General features: G+C 38.3%; 1 protein-coding gene across 2 annotated transcripts in view; it reads right to left on the bottom strand.

Moving 5' to 3' along the window:
- The window catches only part of LOC122842618 (pro-neuregulin-3, membrane-bound isoform), a 424235-nt gene that overhangs the window by 195914 nt on the left and 207071 nt on the right, over nucleotides 1-21250 (bottom strand). The gene's annotated exons all lie outside the window — the stretch shown is intronic.

Here is a 21250-nt window from a genome sequence, read left to right as displayed (position 1 = left end):
CTCAGCTGATAATCTGAACTCCACAGTTAGTTTGTTGATAGACACAGAAACTCCCTGATGCATACAACTCCTGAAGGGTCACACTGACACGTTTCCTGCATACAGGATGAAATCTGAAAGTTTCTCAGTCAGTGAGAAGGTTTAAAAAAAACATCTAATATTATCCCAGGAGATGATAAAAACAGATTTATGTATAACGTCATAATGGGGGTGTGATCTCAATAAAACTAGTCACATTTACTGACTGTTGCAGTTCACGGTTAGACTTTTATGTCTTCTGACATTTTGATTGACTGGGCCAAAAAAACAAATCGTCTCAATCTTTTTCTGTCTATTTTTAAAATAATTGCAACATATAGTAAGGACATTTAATTTGTAATAAGTTTAACTAATATTTGACCCAAACAAGTTGAAGAGATGATATATCACAAATCATGCACACGAACATTGAATTTTTTCTCCACATTGTCAAAAACACCTGACTGGTTCCAACAACTACATGAAGAATTCAATTTGACTTAAATGATGAATGATTCACCTGCTGTGACCCAAACACACAGTCTCAACTTCCTCCTGGTCCACAAGAACCTGGATTCTACCTGGATTGAGTCGCTTGTACTGAAGGTTTTACGGTTGATTTGAAAGATGAATTTGGAGGCTGAATTTGTGCTATACACCCTCTCTATATATATTCTATATATATATAAATATATATATATATATATATATATATATATATATATATATATATATATATATATATATATATATATATATATATATATATATCTGTGCAGAATATGGACTGGAACCCCAAGAACAAAGTGGGAAACACCCCGAAGGTAGTGGAGAATGACCGAGCTAAGATCCTGTGGGACTTCCAGATCCAGACAGACAAAATGGTGAGGCCAACCAGACATAGTCGTGGTGGATAAACAACAGAGGAAAGCCGTTGTGGTGGATGTGGCAATACCAAGTGACTGCAACATCAGGAAAAAGGAGCATGAAAACTAGAGAAATACCAGGGCCTAAGGGAGGAACTGGAGAGGGCCTGGAAGGTGAAGACCACAGTGGTGCCTGTGGTCATCGGGACCTCGGGCAGTCACCCCAAACTGGAACAGTGGCTACAACAGATCCCAGGAACAACATCAGACATCTCAGTCCAGAAATGTGCAGTCCTAGGCACAGCCAAGATACTGCAGAACCCTCAAGCTCCCAGGCCTCTGGTAGAGGACCCGAGCTAAGAGGAAGAAGAATCACCACCATGGGTGAGAAGGAATTATATATATATATATATATATATATATATATATATATATATATATATATATATATATATATATATATATATATATATATATATATATATATATATATATTCAGTGCTATGCACTGGAGACTGGAATTACAAGCACCATTTCAGCCAAAGTTTTGAAATCAGGGAACATTTGAAGCAGTTGAAAATGTTTATGGGTCTCCACCGAGTGGGCAGGACTGTAAGCAGTCAGAGATGGAAAATATTTGGTGAACTTCACCCGTGATTTTTGAAAAAAAATATGAATCTCTAAAATCTGTCATCAAATGGAGTGTATTAGTACAAGCCTCTTTTAAATTTCTGAAGATGAGTTTACCTTTTCAGGAAACCTTGCCTCCCTCATCGATATCCAGCCTCTTTCCACCTCTAACAGAGATCTCTTCTGTTACGGTTTGTCAAGCCTGATTACCCAAAAAATACCCGGGACACTTTGAACCTGCTCTGGGGTCCATGCTCAGGGATATCTGTTTTCTAACCACCACTCATTATTTCTTTCTGGTCTTGCTCCAGACATTTCTTCCCCTCATCTTTTCCTCCACACTTTGAATGGAAAAACAGCTTGATCTCATTAAAAACACACAGAAAGATCCCATTTACTCTGCTGATATTTATTCACTGCGCACTGTTTACTTTCCTTCTGCTTGCATCTCTTTGCCATAAACAGCCATGAATCTTTTCTTGTTTTCCACACTATATTTTATTCACTTTTGTTCAGATATTAATACCAGTCTGTCTACAGAGGCCTGTGGAGTAGGATCCAGCAGCAGCAGAATACAGATGAGCCAAAGCAGGGATTAGAGGTCAGAAAACAGACAGCGCCTACCAATACTTTCTATTTCATTCTTCACGCTGCTTCCCAGCAGTGGGGGAGCATGTTTCCTCCGGTCATTTTTTTGTTTTTTTACCTATTTTCTGAACTGGAAGAAATTTAGCCTTTGAACCCGGCTGTTAAAAGCATATTCATCTCCCCTTTGTCTTGTGGTGACCCCATACAACTGTTCCTAAATTTCCATACATGGCATTCTAGTTTCAGATGAATTATTCAGACACATTTGTCTTTAGCCATGGCAACACTTTCATGTCACAGAGATGTGGGAAAGGAGAAGGAAAAAAAAATCAAAAAAGGAAAAGTAGCAAAGGGGTGGAACCTGAAAGAGGAAAGCTGATTGGTGTCGTTCAGATTTCACATTCACTGGCTGAAAAGCAACAAGGCTGAGCACCCAGAAAGAATGCCACATGTAATTTTGTACCTATGCTGACCTGAACTGGGTGCATAAATGAATCCATTTGCAACAAGAAGGGATGTCTAACACAACATGGTAGAGTGTGATCAGGAGTGGAGGGATAGTGTTATCAGGCAGCCAGTAAAAACAGAGAATGAATGCTTTATACAAAGATTTAACAGCATTTGATGGACTTTAATAGGAATCCCATCATGGTCTGTTAGGTTTCTACTGTTCCAAAGTCTTGCTTGTGTCAAAGAATACACAAAACCATACGAGGTATCCTCAGTCCTTAGTTTGTTTTGGTTTTGTTTTGTTTGTTTGTTTTTTTATGAATGTGCAATCTGCATTGAAAACAGACTTGTGGAATCAGGCAGATGCAACTTTTCCAGCATTTATACTCTACGTGTCTCATTCTTACTGTTGTACATTCTCTGATAGACTGTAGAGGGCACTGTTGGGCACCTATGGCAAACATACAACACTACGCAAAGTGTTTGGAAGTAATAAATACAGTTGTTATTAGCAACATGGCAAATCTGACAGCGATGATGACTTTATGGGCAGATTCATGAAGAAGCCTGTGTGTGATCCTCCCTAGGAGGAGCTGTTGCTTAATCCACCATTTTTCTCTGCATGGAACTGTCTAGTCACTGATTGTTGAAATGTGCGAATATTTGGACGTGGCTGCGAAAAATATGTAATTTATCAGCGTGGTGAATGACAAAGTTAAGAGGGAGGAAGAAAAATAAAAGATAAAGAAAGTGAATATGAGGAATACATTTTGGGAATCTTCCTCTACACCTGCAGAAAGAGAGAACATGTCATGCAGTAGACAACATGTCTACTGCATGACATTTACAGCTAGTAAACTATCAGTCCCTGAATCAGGTGTGTAGATAGGCCAACAGGAAGGAGAGGTGTAATGTTATTCTAATGGTGACTGGGGTCAGTCAAAGGCCGCATTAGATGAGATGCATCTGCTCAGCTCTCATGGTCAGTCAGTGCTGAAGGGTGAAGGGTGAAGGGCTTGGACTGTTCAAGACAAGACAAGGACGTGTTCAGGATTAATATTGAACAGTTAAAATGACAAACCTCAGTACGAATGTTTTGATAAGTTACACCTAGAACTTTTTTAGTTGGGATTTTATGTGATAGATTGATGCAAAGTAGTGCAGAACAGTAAAGAGGAATTTCTCTTCACCAGTTCTGAACTTCTGAACTTTTTGCAACTCCAAATAACTAATCATAAACTTTAGATTCACTATCACTAAAGCACTACAACACTCATGAGGTTTACATAAGATAATACTTAATTTTAGTGCTTCATTTTTGTATTTAAATTAATAGTTTAAATGCTATTCAGTAGCAGTTTACCTTCCTTTTAAAACATATCTCTCAAGATTTTATTTGTCTTTCCATCATTTTTGCTCCAATGGCTGTTTTTCACACTGTTTTTCTTCCTCATTTAACTAAAAACAAATCCTAACGCAGAACCAGGTTAGGATAATCAGTCTGGTCTGTGGGAAGAAGAATGGGAATTTTGTTTGGCTCATGTTGGCTCTTGAGATGAGCTAGGGGTAAAAAACTTACAAATGAGTTGAAAAGGGAAGATTAAAATGTCCATTGAAGGTATAGGAGGTATGCAGGCATGCTAACTAAAATGGTTGTCTAATCTTTCAATTGAACCGAAATGCAAGTGTTCCTTTAGTGGCTCCTGCAGAGTAGGAACTGTCTATAAATATTAGTATAAAACAGCAACACTCGTTTCTGATCTAAAAACACAGAGAAACACAAATCCTATTTTGCAATGTGTTGCTTCATTTAATGACAAAGGGCTCAAAACGGTTTTGCTTTGTTTTACAGGCACCTCGGTGTAATTTTATGACCCAAGTGTTTCTCCGACTACTACTTTTGTTTCTTCTTTGTAATTAAGGCCCATGTTTTATAGATGTCACACTGTTTTGTAATTAGAGTCTCTACATTATAGATGTCTGCAGAACTACATGGGAAAGGAGACGTCTGACGCAAGCCTTGCACTTTTGTTTTTTCACCTCTAAAATGGAGAGTGCGCCCGCAGAGCGCCGCAGACCTCGGCTCCATCCTGGAGCTATGCATTATTGAGTGTTGTCCTCGGCAGGGGGGGTGCAACACACATCCTTACAGCTCCATCCAGGAGGATGGGAGTGAGGCCTTGCCAGGCGGCGGTGAGCGTCTCATCTGATGTACTGCTACAGCCTTCTAAATTAGTCTGACATCAGTGGGACAGAAGGGAGAGGACTACCGCATAGACACAAAAATGGCTTCACTTAGCAACACACACCCATCCATCCGTCCGTCTGTCTTGAACTGGTGCCTAGTAGGAAAACTAAACTTTTATTACTGATTTGTCTGATTTTACAATAACTTATGCAACCAAAAGGATTAAATGATGACACTGAATTAAAGGGTGAACCCACAACTGCTCTGTTACTACGGTAATCTCTGGTTCATTTGCCTATAAGGTCCGGTTTGTTTGCAAATGTGCAATTGAACTTTGATTTGGACTAAAAAGTGAACTCCACATCTGTGTTCGCCTACAAACTTCGGCCTCGGTTTGGTTGAAGTGAACTCCAGAATGGTTTTTATGAATGTCAGGTGGACTAGAGACTTCTCCAAGAACAGGGGGCGAACTACAGCACAGGGCATTCTGGGTAAATACAACTAAAGCAAACATGTGAAACAAACAGCTTGGGTTAAATAGCTTTGGTGTTTTACCAAAGATGAACAAAATCCTACAACAGAAACAGAAAATATGACACCCCATTTTTTCCCATTTCGTGAAAAAGGAAGTTCCGTTTGTATTTGTGTTTGAATGTGCACATGGAAAAGCAGAGATATGGGGTCCCACATAGCACAATCTGTTACTAATAAGGCACCAACATATCCACATATTGGCTTTGTGGATATATTCTCAATTCCCAGTCAATATCATCTTAAGTTTAACCTTTACACAAATTAACCTCCTGGCACCATGTTTCATTTCTAACTGGAAGTCGTGGTTGTTTAGAAGCAGCCTGATTGGCTGACCTGGGTTTTAGCTGCGTGCTACACTGCCCTCTAGGGTTTAGGCATGTTTAAAACAACGCTCAGAGGCATATTTGAACAACGTGGCAGAGAACTTCGGTTTTATAAAGATCAAGCTACTGATATTTTTACTTCACTTACAAACCAACGTAGTATGAACTCACACACTTGCACACAACCACACTGGCTTCTTTGCATGTTTTTATCCTAATCATCTTGACCCAAATAGAAGCAAGTATGGATTAAATGCACCTGCTAAACAGATGAAAGCGAAACAGAGAAATAGATATGACTGTGGCGCTTAGGAAATATGAAACAGTGGCCAAACGGCCCTCATTACATGTGCCTGCTGACATTATGGTCAGTATGGAGTGGTTCTTTTGCTTCAGTAATGCAGATCAATATTGCTCTCTTCTAAATGCAACAATTACACCTGAGCTTTAAAAAAAAAAGCCTAGGCAGCTTTTCTACAGCAAGGAGGGGAAAAACATGAATCAATGTCTGAAACCGAGGGAGGAGGGGGGAGTGTCCAGTTCGCCATGGAGTCTGGTTTCATGTATCGATGGGTCGGATGGATCGGCGTTTCCCTTCAGCCCTTTGTTTTGCATAGAGCTGAACGGAGGGGCCTTCCTTCATTCAATGAAGCTGCTGTGTACTTCAGCTTTTTCTGTCTGTTGCACCACTGGCCTGATTTCAAGCGACTGGCCATTGATTTGTGTTTACCATGTTAATAAGATGCTGGCCTCTTTAGGCTGGAAAACCAGTAAAGACTTTTACTTGTGTGGCCATCAGATAAATACTGTTGGAAAAAAGCTTTTAGCACTGACTGATGGGAAATTAGAAATAAAAACAGAAGAGAAATTTCCCTAACAAACCTCAATCAATTGATAAGCAAGATAAGTGAAGTTAGGCTTATGATAGTTTTAGGTTTTCCTTATAGTTTAGTTAATAGACTATAAACTAATCTAAAAGTTTGTAGTTTGTAAACTACACACACACACACACACACATATATATATATATATATATATATATATATATATATATATATATATATATATATATATATATATATATATATATGTATATATATATATATATATATAAAATTCCCTTCTGACCCTCTGCGGGTGGTCTCTCTCTCTCTCATCCTCTGATCTTGGGTCATCTACCAGAGGCCTGGTAGCTTGAGGGTTCTGCACATTTCTTGGATTTCTTACATTTGTCAAAAAATGTGTATATATTTTTGTTTTTCCATCTACATACGTTTTCATCTAAAAATGTAATATTTTCATTTACCTTTTCTTTATACATGCTTTTATTTTTAATTATGACAGTTTTGCTTCTCCATAGAAACTGGTTATGTGGGAGAACAGAATGTATTTCAAATCCGTTTGAAAGGCTAAAATACAGACATTAAAACGGAGGATATTATTTCTATATTTTCAGTATGTTTTAGTTTGTCTGATGAACTACTGATATAGTTCTAGTTAGTTATAGTTTCCCCTCACTATTATGGTTTTTTACTTATTTCAGTTAACAAAAGTGTTTTTCTAATTTCCATTTTTGGGCATTTAACTGCAACAATCTTGATGACAGGAATAAAAACAAAGAAAGAAACCCAGATGTACTTGCATCTCCCCAGAAGCCTTAACAAACAGAGAGGGTAAAAAGTAAGCGAGGAGGACGCAGCGGAGGGAGAAGCCGGGCTCAGAGTCTATTTCACATCACACTGCTGTCAGAAGAAAAGCCTAATGGAACATCCCCACTCCGGACTGGAAGGGTCTGAGCAGATCTGACAGCCTGGGAGAGCTGCACCTTGTCTGCAAACTCAAACACACTCCCTGGCTTGTCTCCCGTTTTACTGCATATGCAGGTAAAAACGGAAACCCAGCTGGACCGCGAGCGTCGGGTAAGTCTAACAAACTCTGGACTTAGTGTTTTGTTTTTTATCTGAGATTTCCATTTTGTTTGCACTTTTTTTCTTTTTTATTCTTGTGAATTACCAATAGCGTTTAACGTTTTCCTGCTGACACGTTGGAGTCGTAATCCGTGTAATGACTGGTGAAGGTTTGGGCCGGGTTAATAGAGCCGAGATGCAACCAGATGGCAGAAAGAAATGAGATGTAAAATCATCACAGCAGGTTTGAAAGTCAGCTCTGCTACCAAGTAAACCACTGGTATGGATGATAAAGCAACAAACCTCTTGCATTTCTTCCAGCTCTCTTCGTTCTCCCTCATCTATTTTTTCACATTTTGTCACATAAAAACTGGAATCTTTGATATTTTCTCTTTTGCCCTGAGTTTCTGCTAAAACTGCAGCTGCAGCTCTTCAGGGATGCATGTTTTGCATTTTCTCACTTGCTTACAAAATGTCCTCACAGCATGTTGCTGCCACCACAGGGATCATCTGCAGTGTTAGTTTTCTTCTAACATAAAGACATAAAGGTCAGCGTTAAGCCTTAAGCAGATACTTATCAAACCTTATTTTGGTAAATAAGGTTTGGATTCAGATGCAAGCCACACTTTTCAGATTCCCTCCCTCCCCCCTCTTAATAACTGACATTTAGTGTTGTAGCTCAACAATATCCCTAATTGTTCATCGTTGATTGATCATCATTAGTAATGCTGATGTGGTGATAACCTTTGTGAAAACTGGGAGGGATGTAGATGTTGGTTTATGCTGCCATTAATTGCTTCCACTGGGAATTCCAGGTTGGGTCTGTTATGAAACTCCCTAATAACGAATCTGTGTGCTTCAGCAACGGTCTGGAATTTTTAAACCTGACGCCAACATCTAAACCCATCTTTTCGTTGTCTCCCAAACCTCCGTTTTCTGTTCACCCAACACTGGGAGCTCCCTTTCCACCATGACCCTCTTCGCTGACACTCTGTCTCTGCTTTTTACATTCACACCCAAAGTGCACTTAAGCACCGCTCCAAGTGGCCTGGTTCACACACGCTTTTTCTTTCTATTTTTTAAGATCAGCAATTCAATGAAATAAAAGCAAGGTGGGACACTATAATGCAGCATTGAAAGCTGAAACAAACCTCCGAAACACTGCGACAGTTCCAGCTTTCAGTGCAGGTTGGTGAATAATTAGACACAAAACAGGCTCATGAGATAGTGCTAGAGCCACAAATCTATGTTTCTTGTTTTAATGAACACGCAGTAAGAGCAGTGATCCATGTAACGGAAGAAAAAAAGTTTTTAATTTGCATGACTTTATCTGTTCAATCAGCATGGGAACATAGTTTATAAAAACTCTGCTAATAGAAAAGAAGCACACCTGCGCCTATTAGCTTGCTGGAGGCACTCTTGTTGACATACATGCCCTGTGGTCTGCACACAGAGGCAGCTGAATGCTAATATGCAAAATCACATTGATATTCATGCGCTAATGTTACCTCTAGCCACTCACTCCAGCATGTCCCCGTTTCACTTCACTCTGTCAATTTTCCTAATGTTTCAGCTTTTACTGACAATCTCTTTACAAAATAAAGATTCAGACACAATCCTAATAAATAAAAGTAGCACTTAAATCAAGTTAATCTGAGGATCTTTAATTAATTGCAATTATTTGCATTTTAATCTGAAATAATAGATATTTTACAAAATAATTTACAAAATAAGCAACATTCTGTATTTTCTTTCTGCTGCTGGGTTACTGAATAAATAGACATGTGAGTTTCCTCTGTGTGTAATGTGAACTCTTCAGCTGAGGCTCAGAGCTCCGTCAGACCAACAGCAACACGGCCCAAACACACTATAACACACCGCTTTACCGCTAGATGGTCAAAAGGAGAACATTTAAACAATAGCTTTGTATTTTATGAAGCAGGACATCAACTCTTCAGGTAAATTTGGTCGGCACACAGAAGTCATGAAAATGTTTCAAACTGAATAATCAAATCAGTTAAACACAGAGGAGGCAAGCTAGCATTTCCTTAGCATTTCAGGATATTCCAGTTGTTTTTCTGAATAAAATGTATGACAATCTTAACCATAATGAATTTTAGCTGTGGTCTTATTTATGTTACCCAAAGCATCCTGCCAAGACACTGTCAGGGTTATTAGATATAACAGAGGATAAACGTTCTGACAGTGTAAATATGAATGACTGCACATGTCCAGAAAGAGAAAATATTTTTTTATGGTTCAACAATAATTAAACCTACAGTGTAGAATAATAATACCTTCTTAAATACTGTTGTATAGATAATGTAATGTTTGCAGGTGCATTGTGGGAATTAGGAACAACCTATTTTTACATTTTACACTTGTTATGTGGCTCCCAGTAGGACGCAGAGGAAACAGATGTTCCTTCTCATTAAAAATGTCTCAGCCCTCTTGGGTAGAACAGATTTAGTCACAAGTCCCTCACTCGGAACAGCAGCTTATCATTACAGTCCGACTTGTTAACGTGAAGTTGTCTTTGTTCCTGCGGAGCTGGCATTTATTTTCTGCAAAGTTTTATTCAGTAAACGTTCACAATGTCCTTAGAATCATGTTTTGTTTCTGATTTGTTTATTGGACTTTGTGGAGCTACATGAAGTAAATTGGCGTGTCACCCGTGTGGTTGGTAGATTTTACTTGCCGTCAGATTAAAAGAATGTTAAAGAAAATGTGCCACCAATATTTGTTCAAGAACAATCTTTGCTATCCACTTACTAACATGCACAACATTAGAGAACTTCTGATTTTTTCTTCTTTAAAAGACAGTTTTTTATTTTATTCACAGCAATAAATTAATAAAAAGATAATTTATTGAGAAAAGCATTTCTTTCAGTAAATGAGACCATGCTAATAGTCTTGATAAAATCATTGCTAATGGTTATTTGACATGCGATTAAAAAGAGCTGGCAAAATTACAGAGTTCAAGAATCTATGTGAGGAATTTGACTGCAAAGTTTATCAGAGCCGGTTGAAGATTCTTTGGAGCCCCGGGCAGAATTTGATGTGAGGCCCCATTTCTAATTCAGCTCATTATAAAAACTAGCTGAAATTCTTTAGTTACTTATTTTATACCATTTAATAGTTTATGTATGGTATATTCAAGAAACCTCTATTGCATAGTTATTCCATAGCTGAGATATAAGCAAACGCTGGAACTAAACGAAAATATGGCAAACACACAAAACTTAAAGCTAATTTAGTGAATTTCATAATATTTTCTATATATTTACATTACAATGTGGCCCTTCTGTTCTTCTCTGCCCCCTTTATGGGTTTGGATAAATGACCTGAAAAGTTGACCTGATCCAAAATGACTTTAATTTATTTTTTATGTACACAGCTTTGAAGAAATCACCAGGCATCTTGTTTGTAACCTTTGAAACCGTCATAGGAATATGTAACAAATTATTAAGCAAAACACACAAGCAGTCGATTTAATTTGTCATTTATTCACTAGGTTGTATGCCGGCTGGTTCAATACAGAACAACTGCACTCAAACAGCAGGTCTAACCGCAGCCCAAAAATTGACTTTCAAATTATTCAGTCCATCATTTAATAAATAAATAACAGCTATTTACTGGTAAAGACAAAGCTTTTCCTCTTACTTACTCAGTTGGTGTTGAGTACACCACATCAATCTGTACTCTGTACTACAGGAAGCTGTGTCTGTTAAAGAGGTGATGCTTACAGAGACTGTGCTCCCAATGTGACCCATTTATATATATTAATTATTCATTATTTTGAGGCAATGTTTAAAACAGGCTTCTTTCTATAAACATATTTTATCTATAAATGTGAGATGTTTACATCTACAGCTGAAACCAAATATTTACATACACTTTTTGAAAAGACAGATTTTTGTCACCATCTTACATTAAACCTATAATATTTCACCAATTTTTACATGTTTTTTATAGATTTTTATTTCCTTTTTTCGAATTGGTCCATTCCTCCCAAAATAATGAGTGCAACTGAGTTAGGTTTGTCACACACACTTTTTCAGTTTTTATAAGTTACACTTAGCAATGATAGACTCAAAAAAGCTAGCTAGCTTGCACAGCTTCATTACCGCTAAGGTAGCCTCAAGCGCCTCGAGTCAGAATCTAATGAAGATGTCTGCATGCTACTCAAACCTTTGCCTGACAGAAAAGTCCCAGGAGAAAAATAAACTACACAGAATATACCAGATTGAATAGACAAAATATAAAACCTGTGATGAACATATTTAAAGACTTTGATATTTTCCAAAATATTCAAGACATTTTAAGGCCTTTATTTTAGATACATGAATTTAAGACTGGAATGTGCAGGCACCCTTACTTAACAAAACAATGACACTTATCACTCCCCATTATCATTATTGGCAATTTCTAAAATTGTTTAGAGTCATTTTAATGTGTTAACCTCTGAATTTAAATAGGGAGAAAAAATTCTCTCTCCATAATTTTAGTTTAGAAATTGAAAATAATTTTACTAATTGTAGCTAACTTTATAGAGGAATTTCAAACAAAGAATATAAATATCTTCTTTGATAATTTGCCACAAAAGCTGTTGACTAAATGTTGTGCTAATCTCAACATGTTTCATTATCCTCTGCTTTAACTCTGTTCTGTTTCTTTGTTCTCCACATGTTTCAGAGCTAAAAGGCATATGGGAACAGCATGTATGGTCTTAAATTAATGTAAGCCCATTAATGCTGCAGCGATCATTTTAATTTGTCAGACAGAGCTGCAGTTAATGCTGATACTTGCAACAACTTTGGATTAGTTGGCCAGGTCTTCTCACGGAGATAAGGACGAATGTATTTTCTTTTTTTGTGTGTGACGTAGCTCAGTAGAGCTACAACAATCTGCCTACCACCAGCTTCATGAGGTCACACTCACTGGCAGCTGAAAAGTGACTTGCTGGTTCTTTAAATCAAAAGCAGGGATGGCTCAGGCTGCATTTCAAATGTTAGAACAATGAAAATTAAAAATGCAACATGTCACTCTGATTTGCTGCAAAGTTAATCCACTCCGAGATAAAATTACTAACAGAATATGAGTGGGCGTAAAAGACTGAGGGTAAAAAAACTAATCTACCACTACCCATAAACCCTGCTGCAGCACCTGTGGACTCCTGTCTGTCTGTCTGTTGAAATGGCTGAGTCAACCCTGAACTAACTGAGGTTCCACTTAAAACAGATCCACTGATCCACTTCTTTCTTTTTCAAAAAAATAAACTCACTCTTTGCATACAATGACAAAATCTAAGTTGTAGCATGCTAGCGTTGAGAGGAAAGCCCTCCCTGGTCTGAGAGTAGTCACTAAGCCTTGGTTACAGTTACAATCAGTCTAATCCTGCAGGCAATTAGTCTGTTCATGCGAGCACTTTGGAGAAATACAGCAATGATTAATTTCAACCCTCAGCCAGGACTCTGTTTTAGTGCCATTAAGGATGACTCATCGCACTTTGATGATACTCTTTGAGAGCACAACGCTGGATCTAGCTAATATATGTAGTCAAACAACCAGAGTAGCTAAAACACTAAATGTACTCTGCACTTCTTTTGGCTCTTTCCAGGGTTTTTAAAATTTATTTTCTGTATTTTTGACCACTATAATCAGATTTTTCTTCAAAAGTGATAGTTTAATATATGATTCTGTCGCCTGTTGAGTGTATTTTACTCATCTGGTGTTGAACTACAAGCCGCCTCTGATTGATATTTAGAGAAAAAAAATAATACTAGGAGAAAAATAAATAAGAACATAGTGGCACTAGAAAGTAAACTGTTTTTCTGCTTCAAACAGGTTTAGTAATATCCCAGGCCTCACGCGCCGCTGACTGTTCGACCAAACAATTATTGGCATAAAGCTGCCATTAGATGTGAACCAGAAAACGCAGTCTCATCTCCATAAAATCCATTCATTCTGGATGCAGTCACAGTTCCTCCATCAGTTCTCCCTGAGTGCGCAGCTAAATTTGCTCCTGCGGGTTCACGCCGTGGTCTGCACGTCGGCGCCGGCTTCTAAACAACCGTCTCCTTCCAGATGGTCCGCTCACATAAACCCTGCTCTCCGGTTTACAGGCTGCAGCTGCAGGATGAGTCGACGCCCCGTCGTTATCACTCTGGTTTTGTTTTTCTAAGCAAACCTTTCAAACTTTGTTTTACCCTGAGGACGAATACATGAAACAACTGAAAGAAATAGACATAACTTGATCCAAGGTGTCTTATTCTCATTCTTTCAAAACCCAGAAGAACCCAAACAGCTTTCCTCCAGTTAGGATTCTAAAATTACAGAAAAGTTAGAAACTTTTTATGGGAATAATTTAAAGGATTTCTTTAAAGGATTTAAGTACAATATGCTTTCCAAGCACATAGTGCCATTTTATAAAGTGCTTTAAAAATTAGCTGCCAATGTCTGTTACTAATATAAGGAGTGAATTTAAAATCTCATAATTATTAATTATTAGAAATGTCAGCTTGCTTTTTTGTAATGAAAACAAAAACATTTCTGGGGAGAATTTCATAGAAGAGTCACTCAGCTAATGAGTATTAAGTACTTTCAACAGTTTCATCCATTAATTAACTGAGTGGCGGAGTGAAGGACGGGGAAACGAGAAAAAAAACTTTTTTGCTCTCCACACATGATTCTCGATGTTTCTCCATAACATTGTTAAACACCAGAATGAGCCAGGCTGCTATCACGTCTGTTTTCTTTTTTTTTTTTTTAAGCAAACGATAAGAGCATTGTTGTGGATTATTTTAATGACACACAGCATGTAATCAGAGGCTTTCTTTCTGGAAATGAAACATCATCCTTCTCTGAGTGGTTTAAGGGACCGTTAAGGGCATGATTAATGACAGCTTGTTATGTTCTTTTTTTTTGATGGATCGTTCGCTGCTATGATGCCTCAAATGTATCTGGACATGCTATGTGGCTTATGCTAAATGTTTCTTTTTCAGCTAACATACACTGTCTTGCAAAAGCATTCACATTCCTCCGACTTTCCCATGGTTGTGTTGCAAAACGACCACAAAGCTGAACAGATTTTAAGTTATGGCCTAACATTAAGTGGAACAACTGGAACGTGGATTTAGAGGTTTAGAGACTGGAAAGTGGACAAAAAACAAAACCTTAATGTTTATGATTAGCATTTTGCTAGCTTTGAAAACATTTAGTGCACTTATCTTTTCCTAAATGGATTTTAAGTGTAAGCTTTATTTTAGCATTAACTTCTGCTAAATCCTTGTTGCCATAATTAATGTTTATGATTAGCGCCTTAGAGTTAGCGCAGCTAGTGCTTTAGTTAGCGGTGCCCACCACTGCCTTCCTCCTCTTTGTTCACCAGACTTTCTGTTGGTCAGTAACATAAAATCCGAAAAGGTCCAACATGGGTGAATACTTTAGATAGGCACTGTAAAGACTGCAAAAATATTCAGCGTTACGTCTTTCTGCTAGAATCAATAAGCAATTTCCTTTGCTTTCCTGATGAGGAAAAGTAATAAATAAACCAACTCCGACAAAATACTTTACTTTGTCATTCATGATGCCGGTTTTTGGTCCCAAATCAATCAAAAACAAGGAAACAAGCTCAATCCATTACATCAACGTGAAACACTAATTAAGATGGATGTGGCAGTCATTGTGAGAAGCTTAGCGGCTGCTGTTATTTATGAGTAGTGCAATCATATGACCAGGAGAGTATATTACAGAGATATATCAGCGTTCTTTTATCCATCAGTAGTTTGATATTTGAGTCACTGCTGGTAATAATCTTAATTGCAAAATAGACAGTTGAATTCCTTCAGAATGTATTACATTTCAGACGCAGCACTTCTCTGATCAGAGCTCGCTTTTCCAGATGAACAATGTGTCCATTGATACAGTCTGCACACACCTCAATACAAACAGTTGGTAGAAACAGCAGCAAAACAAGGAGCGTCCTCCGCCTGCCTAATGGAAGAGCATCAATACGAACCCGGCAGGAGGGAACCATTTTATGAGACAATCGATCCCCGAGCCTTTACAGCAACCAACATGAAGCGAAACGGCGAACGCTGGAGAAAAGAAATGAAACTCTGCTTACTTCCCAGACAAAGAGAGCTACATCGTGAATTGGACAGCAGAGTAAAAGCGTCAAATGAGTCAAGAACAATCAGAAAATAGATTCGAAGCAAAGTCTCATTTTCTCAAGTTTCTCTAAAGTGCAATACCAAATATTTCTGTTCTGAAATTATCTTGACAAACAGACTGACTTTTGAACACAAACATGGTTTAGGAAGCAGCTTTTGATACAGTTGTTGCTGTTCTGCTGATGTGTAGAAAGACCCAAAATGATCCTTTTTCTTGCAGCACCATACTTCCACATGGAGAAACAGAAAACTTTGACCATATTAATATTAACATCACAAGTTAGCAATAAATGTTTTTGAACAAAATCCCAAGTGATTATTTATTTATCACTTTAAATTAGATTTACTATGTTTTATCAACCTCCTCTCCTGTGTGACGTCTCCTCCTGGGCAGGTCCCACCAGGAGGAGACCCCGAGGACACACTGGAGGGACTATGTTTCTCGGCTGGCCTGGGAACGCCTTGGGATTCCCCTGGAGGAGCTGGAAGAAGTGGCTGGGGAGAGGGAAGTCTGGGCGTCCCTTCTTAGGTTGCTACGACCCGACCCCTGATAAAGCGGAGGATGGATGGATGGATTTTTTATCAATGGACACAGCCCACCACTGCACTAATTGCGCTAATTCTAATGCTAACATTAAAGAACTAATCATAAGCATTAGCTCTGCTAACACTATGGTCCTATCCAACATAGTTTTTAGCAGAAACTAATGCTAAGGCCCTATAAAACCTTGGTGTTTAATGGAAGTTAATTCTAAAGCCCTAAAGTAACAGCATTTAGCAGAAGCTAATGCTAAATGCTATACCAATATGATATGATATCACTGAGTGCCTTTAAATCTAGACTATAAACTGTTTAAAGTTGCCTTTGAAGCATTATCAATTATTTTTATTAATGACGACACTTCATTAAATGTAATGTTTTGATTATTGATTCTATATTCCATGACTGTGTTTTTATGTTCTTACAATGTAAACCACTTTGAAATGTCTTGTTGCTGAAATGTGCCATACAAAAAAAATTTGATTGATTGATTGATTGACTGATTGATATTTAGCATAAGCTAATGCTAAGGTGCTGTCGCAAGATTGTATTTAGTGGATGCTAATGCCGAAGTGCTAGAACCACACCAGTCAGAGGAACTTGACCCCTACCACTTGGGGAAAATCAGATTTGATTAGAAAACATTGTGATGTGTAAACTATGACAATATATTCACAAAAACATCCATCCATCATCCATAGAGCTGACACCAAATAAACGGGGAAAAGGCCGGAGAAACGGAAACTTTGAAACTAAAAGCAAAGAAGTGAGACTAATACGTTCATGGCCTCATCCTGTGGTAACAGCTCTGCAGCTCTGGGAACAAATGTGTGTGTGTGTGTGTGTGTGTGTGTGTGTGTGTGTGTGTGTGCGCCTGGATTTTTCCTTTTCCATTTCATCAGAAATCCACCCGAAGTTGCCAATCCCTAAAGATACATCAGCGTTTCCCTCATGAACGCAGCTTTCAGGGTCTCTCAGCATCATCGCACCGTCTGAGTGCAAACTCCACACCAGGACCGAACTGAAGTGCATGGATGCACATGTAGTGTGTGTGCAGCCTGACATGTGTACGATGTAGTCCTGACAGGACTTCTGCAGACACAAAGATTTCACTAATTTATTGTGATTTAGAAACCTTTCATGTCTTGTTTAAAGAATTTCTGTTTTTGGGTTTTTCTGCATGAATGGCGACAACCAACAACAATCTGATGTGGTCCTGATTCTAAAATAACTCTGAAAACACTCTGCATTTAAAAACTGAAGGATTCATCAATCTCAAACTGTCTAAAAGGGGGTGGTGTTATGTGTTTTCACCAACACAGTACCATTTTATAGCACAATCAAGAACTATGTATTTGTAAATTACCACCTTGAAATGTTTCTTTAAAAACTCCTGGTCTTTGTGAAACTCCGCCCTCAGGAAGTCATCACAACAAAAAGAGAAAGGAAAAAACAGAGCTTTGTTTATTGATTCATAACTTATCTCAACTGGCCTAGCTGCAACTGATGATAATTATTATATTGAGCACCATAAAGCACCCATACACCTCTGACTGCCTGAGCAGTGAACCATACTAGTCTTATAAAAATATTAATACATTAGTATATTGCAAAAGTATTTGTACGCGATTTTAACTTCTTTTTCATATTGTCATGTTATAACTATAAACTCTAGTGATTTTTCTTGGTATTTTAAAGTTGCTCTGAGTCGATGGGACTCAGAGCAAGAAATGCTGAATAAAAGTGAAGCCAGGAGGAAAACCTGCAAAACATTTGAACCTGAGGTGAATGTTCATTATCCAGTAGGTAATATCAATGCATGCCACACTTTGTAATTTCCTATAGATTTCTTAGCATGGCATTTTCTTATGCACTGTAAACCAAGCATTGGTTTGAAAAAAATTCAGTGTCCCTTTAGAATCATTGTTATTCCTGCTTTCTGGCCAGGCGCCACCTCCCTTAGAAGACGCCAAAGAACCTTCCTGAATAAAAATCAGTCGAGTGTCGCTTTAATATTCAGCCCATTCTACACTGTCAAGAGGCAATAATTTATTCATAGTCGATTCTAATTTTCATTTTGGGTAAAACTGTCCTCCGCAGAAAGAGATAGGGGGGTGAAAGATGAAAGGAGGAAGAGGTGAAGCTGGCAGGGACTTTGATCAGGGTTGAAGAGTGAAGATTAATCTTGTTGTCAGGGATGGGTGGCAATGTGAGGCACGCTGTGTTTCCATCTATCTCTGCTCCAGCTGCTGGGTTTGGCCCTGATCTCCTGCCCACAGAGGGAGGAGGAGAGGAGAAACGGAAATAGAAACCTCACAGGTAGAGCCCCCGTCAGAAAGCTCCACCTGAAAAGTTTTCATCTGGGAAGGACGGCAGTGATGGGAGGCTTTAGAAACGGAAGATGGAAGAAAAATGACTTTTTAATTCTGAATTGGATGTGTGTGTTTTTTTATATTCACATATTGTGTCTTTTTAAGACTGTTTCTAACTTCCTTTGGAATGAAAGCTCAGGTCTTTGTGGTAAGTATTATGGATGCACCGATGGCGGTTTTCTGGCCAGTCGCAAATTTTGATATTTAAGCAACCTGACCTTCTGATTATAATTTTGGAAGTTACTGAATTTTTTTGTTTGAAATCGCAAGTCCTAGATCTGTCAATTCTGAATCAATTCATGAAGCTCAAATATCTATTTTAGTCTGATTTATTGCTATGTAAAATTATTTTTTGAATGACTCTTGATATGGTTTTACTTAAGAAAAGCCAGGCAGCTAAGCTAACCTAGTAATAGTCACTTAAATGACAACATTTTGCACACAAATGAAACCTCATAGAATTGTTTTAAGTGTTCAATTTGTTTTATTGTCTGGACTCCCAGAATTTAAACAGAATCTAAACTGCCTGAATAGACAAATTGATTCCTGAATTAATTGGTTGGCAGAAGGAAAAGCTTGCTTCTTGTAAAACCACAACTCTGTCCATATTTCAAACTTACAAATTTAGGGATAGTGATTAATTGTAATTAATGTGATTAACTGTAATTAATCACAGCAATAGAATGTGATCACTCTATTTTTTTAAAACTGATTGACTAAGACATTTTCACAACTAGCAAACATAAATATGCCATCAACCTGTTGATTTACATTCCTGTCACCACAGAACAGGTTTGGACTCATCTGCACATGACACATGGTCACAGGACATGAGCATCTTCCGGATGTGCACACATACTCTCAGAAACTCAGCACCGGCAGACCCTCCGGGATTAAATAAAATCTTACACATGCATAGTCACAGGTACTCAGAAGTCATTTTAGGTTAAATATGGAGAGGGAAGTTAGTGATTGGAACTCAAGAGTCCTTCAGGGATTTTAACTTTTTAGGTGAAAAAAAAATTAAAGAAACCTGAGTTTCTCTCTGGAATATATAATCTCACAGTGGCAGTGTGAAAGGGTTTGGATTAAGTCTTCAACTGTTTTATCTTCACCTACTTTACCACAAAACCTTGCAGGTTTTTAATGCATTGTGTGTTTTGGGGTTTTGCCTCCCGGTGGGCGACTCTAATAACAGTCGTTTCAGTAGCTCTGGTTGATTCATCAGGATGTACACACATTTAGTTCCATCTTTTTTCTTGTGTCTGCCAAAGAAAAGATGTTATCATCTCCATGTTTCACCAAAATGACATATCCATGGTGATGTGCAACAAAGTCATTTCAAAATTATTGTGCTTTGTGCTGTTTTATGACACAAAACCTAAATAAAACACATTGAAGATTTTAGTCTTAAGGCCATAAAATGTTCAGTTAACAGGTTTCCCCATTTAGCCTCTTCAACCAAACTAGTTCGTTTGTCCAGATGAGTGTTTCCCAAGCTTGGTCCTCAGGGCTCACTGCCTGCATGATTTAGATGTTTCGCTTCTTTATTTTACCCAATTTAGCTGATTGCAGTTCTGCAAACATCTGTCATTTGAAATCACCTGAGATGAAGCAAGTAAACACCTAAAGCATGCAGGGCAGAGCGCCTTCCGGACCAGGGCGGAGAAACGCTGCTCTAGAGAGTCTGTTTCGTTTGAGGATGTGTGAATACATAATCGAACTCTGATACAGACTCTTGTCAGCCTAAAACCTCGGTCTGGGTTTGGTTGAAGTGAATTCTGATGTGTTTCTAAGGTGAACGTCAAGCGGACCAGTGACCACTCAAGAAGTAAGAAGCGGACTACAGCGCAGAGCATTCTGGGTAAAAACCAAAACAAACGCGCAAGTCTTGCTAGCAGGAGAAATGGCTCGTGGCTTTTCTATCAAAGACTAAAGAAATGTGCTAAAATCTGACACCACTTTGTGAAGAAGGAAGTTGTGTTCAGAGTCTTCTTGAGAAATTTGTCTTTTGTTTCCTTCAGTGATTCTTGGTGCAGTGCCCCCACAGGCCAGGAGAGGAACGGGTTTTTCAAAGGGTTTGGTTGGTTTGATACAGTGCAGTGTGAAAGAGAACCACACCAACTGACAACACACACCAGCATGCTGCAACTTTGGTCCCCAGTCGAACCAACTCTGCCGGACTGTCAGGTGTAAAAACATCCTGAAAATCCAATTTTTTGCAAGTCACTGCAAAAAATAAAAAGATGCATTTCAGCAATAAACCATATCAGTATATCTCATCTTTTTCCCCTACATTAAATGTAAAGTACTGTTCCAATACAATGTTTGATGTCACCTCCCCCGACACACTATCATGTATAGTGTTACTCATCCTGACTCCCAAAAAAAGTCGCGCTGCACTTTATCTCAGTTCAGATCATCATCCAATGTTCACTGTCCCACATTTGTTGTCAGTCAGTGTCTTTAATAATATACAGAAACGCCACCCTTGATCCCGAACCAGCAGTCATCCAGCACTCTGTTTACATCCGTCTCTTGAAACATTTAATGCTTTGCCTTTGTCACCGACATGTTTCAGAAACCTTGTTTTGATGTGTCTCTCATACTTAAGAATTCCACTTTGCTCCGTCATTTGATCTCTTCTTGGTTGCAGATG

Source organism: Gambusia affinis, linkage group LG13 (assembly GCF_019740435.1).
Source record: "Gambusia affinis linkage group LG13, SWU_Gaff_1.0, whole genome shotgun sequence".
NCBI lineage: Eukaryota > Metazoa > Chordata > Actinopteri > Cyprinodontiformes > Poeciliidae > Gambusia > Gambusia affinis.
Note: the sequence above shows the minus strand (reverse complement) of the source record. Positions and strands in the feature narration are given on the sequence as shown.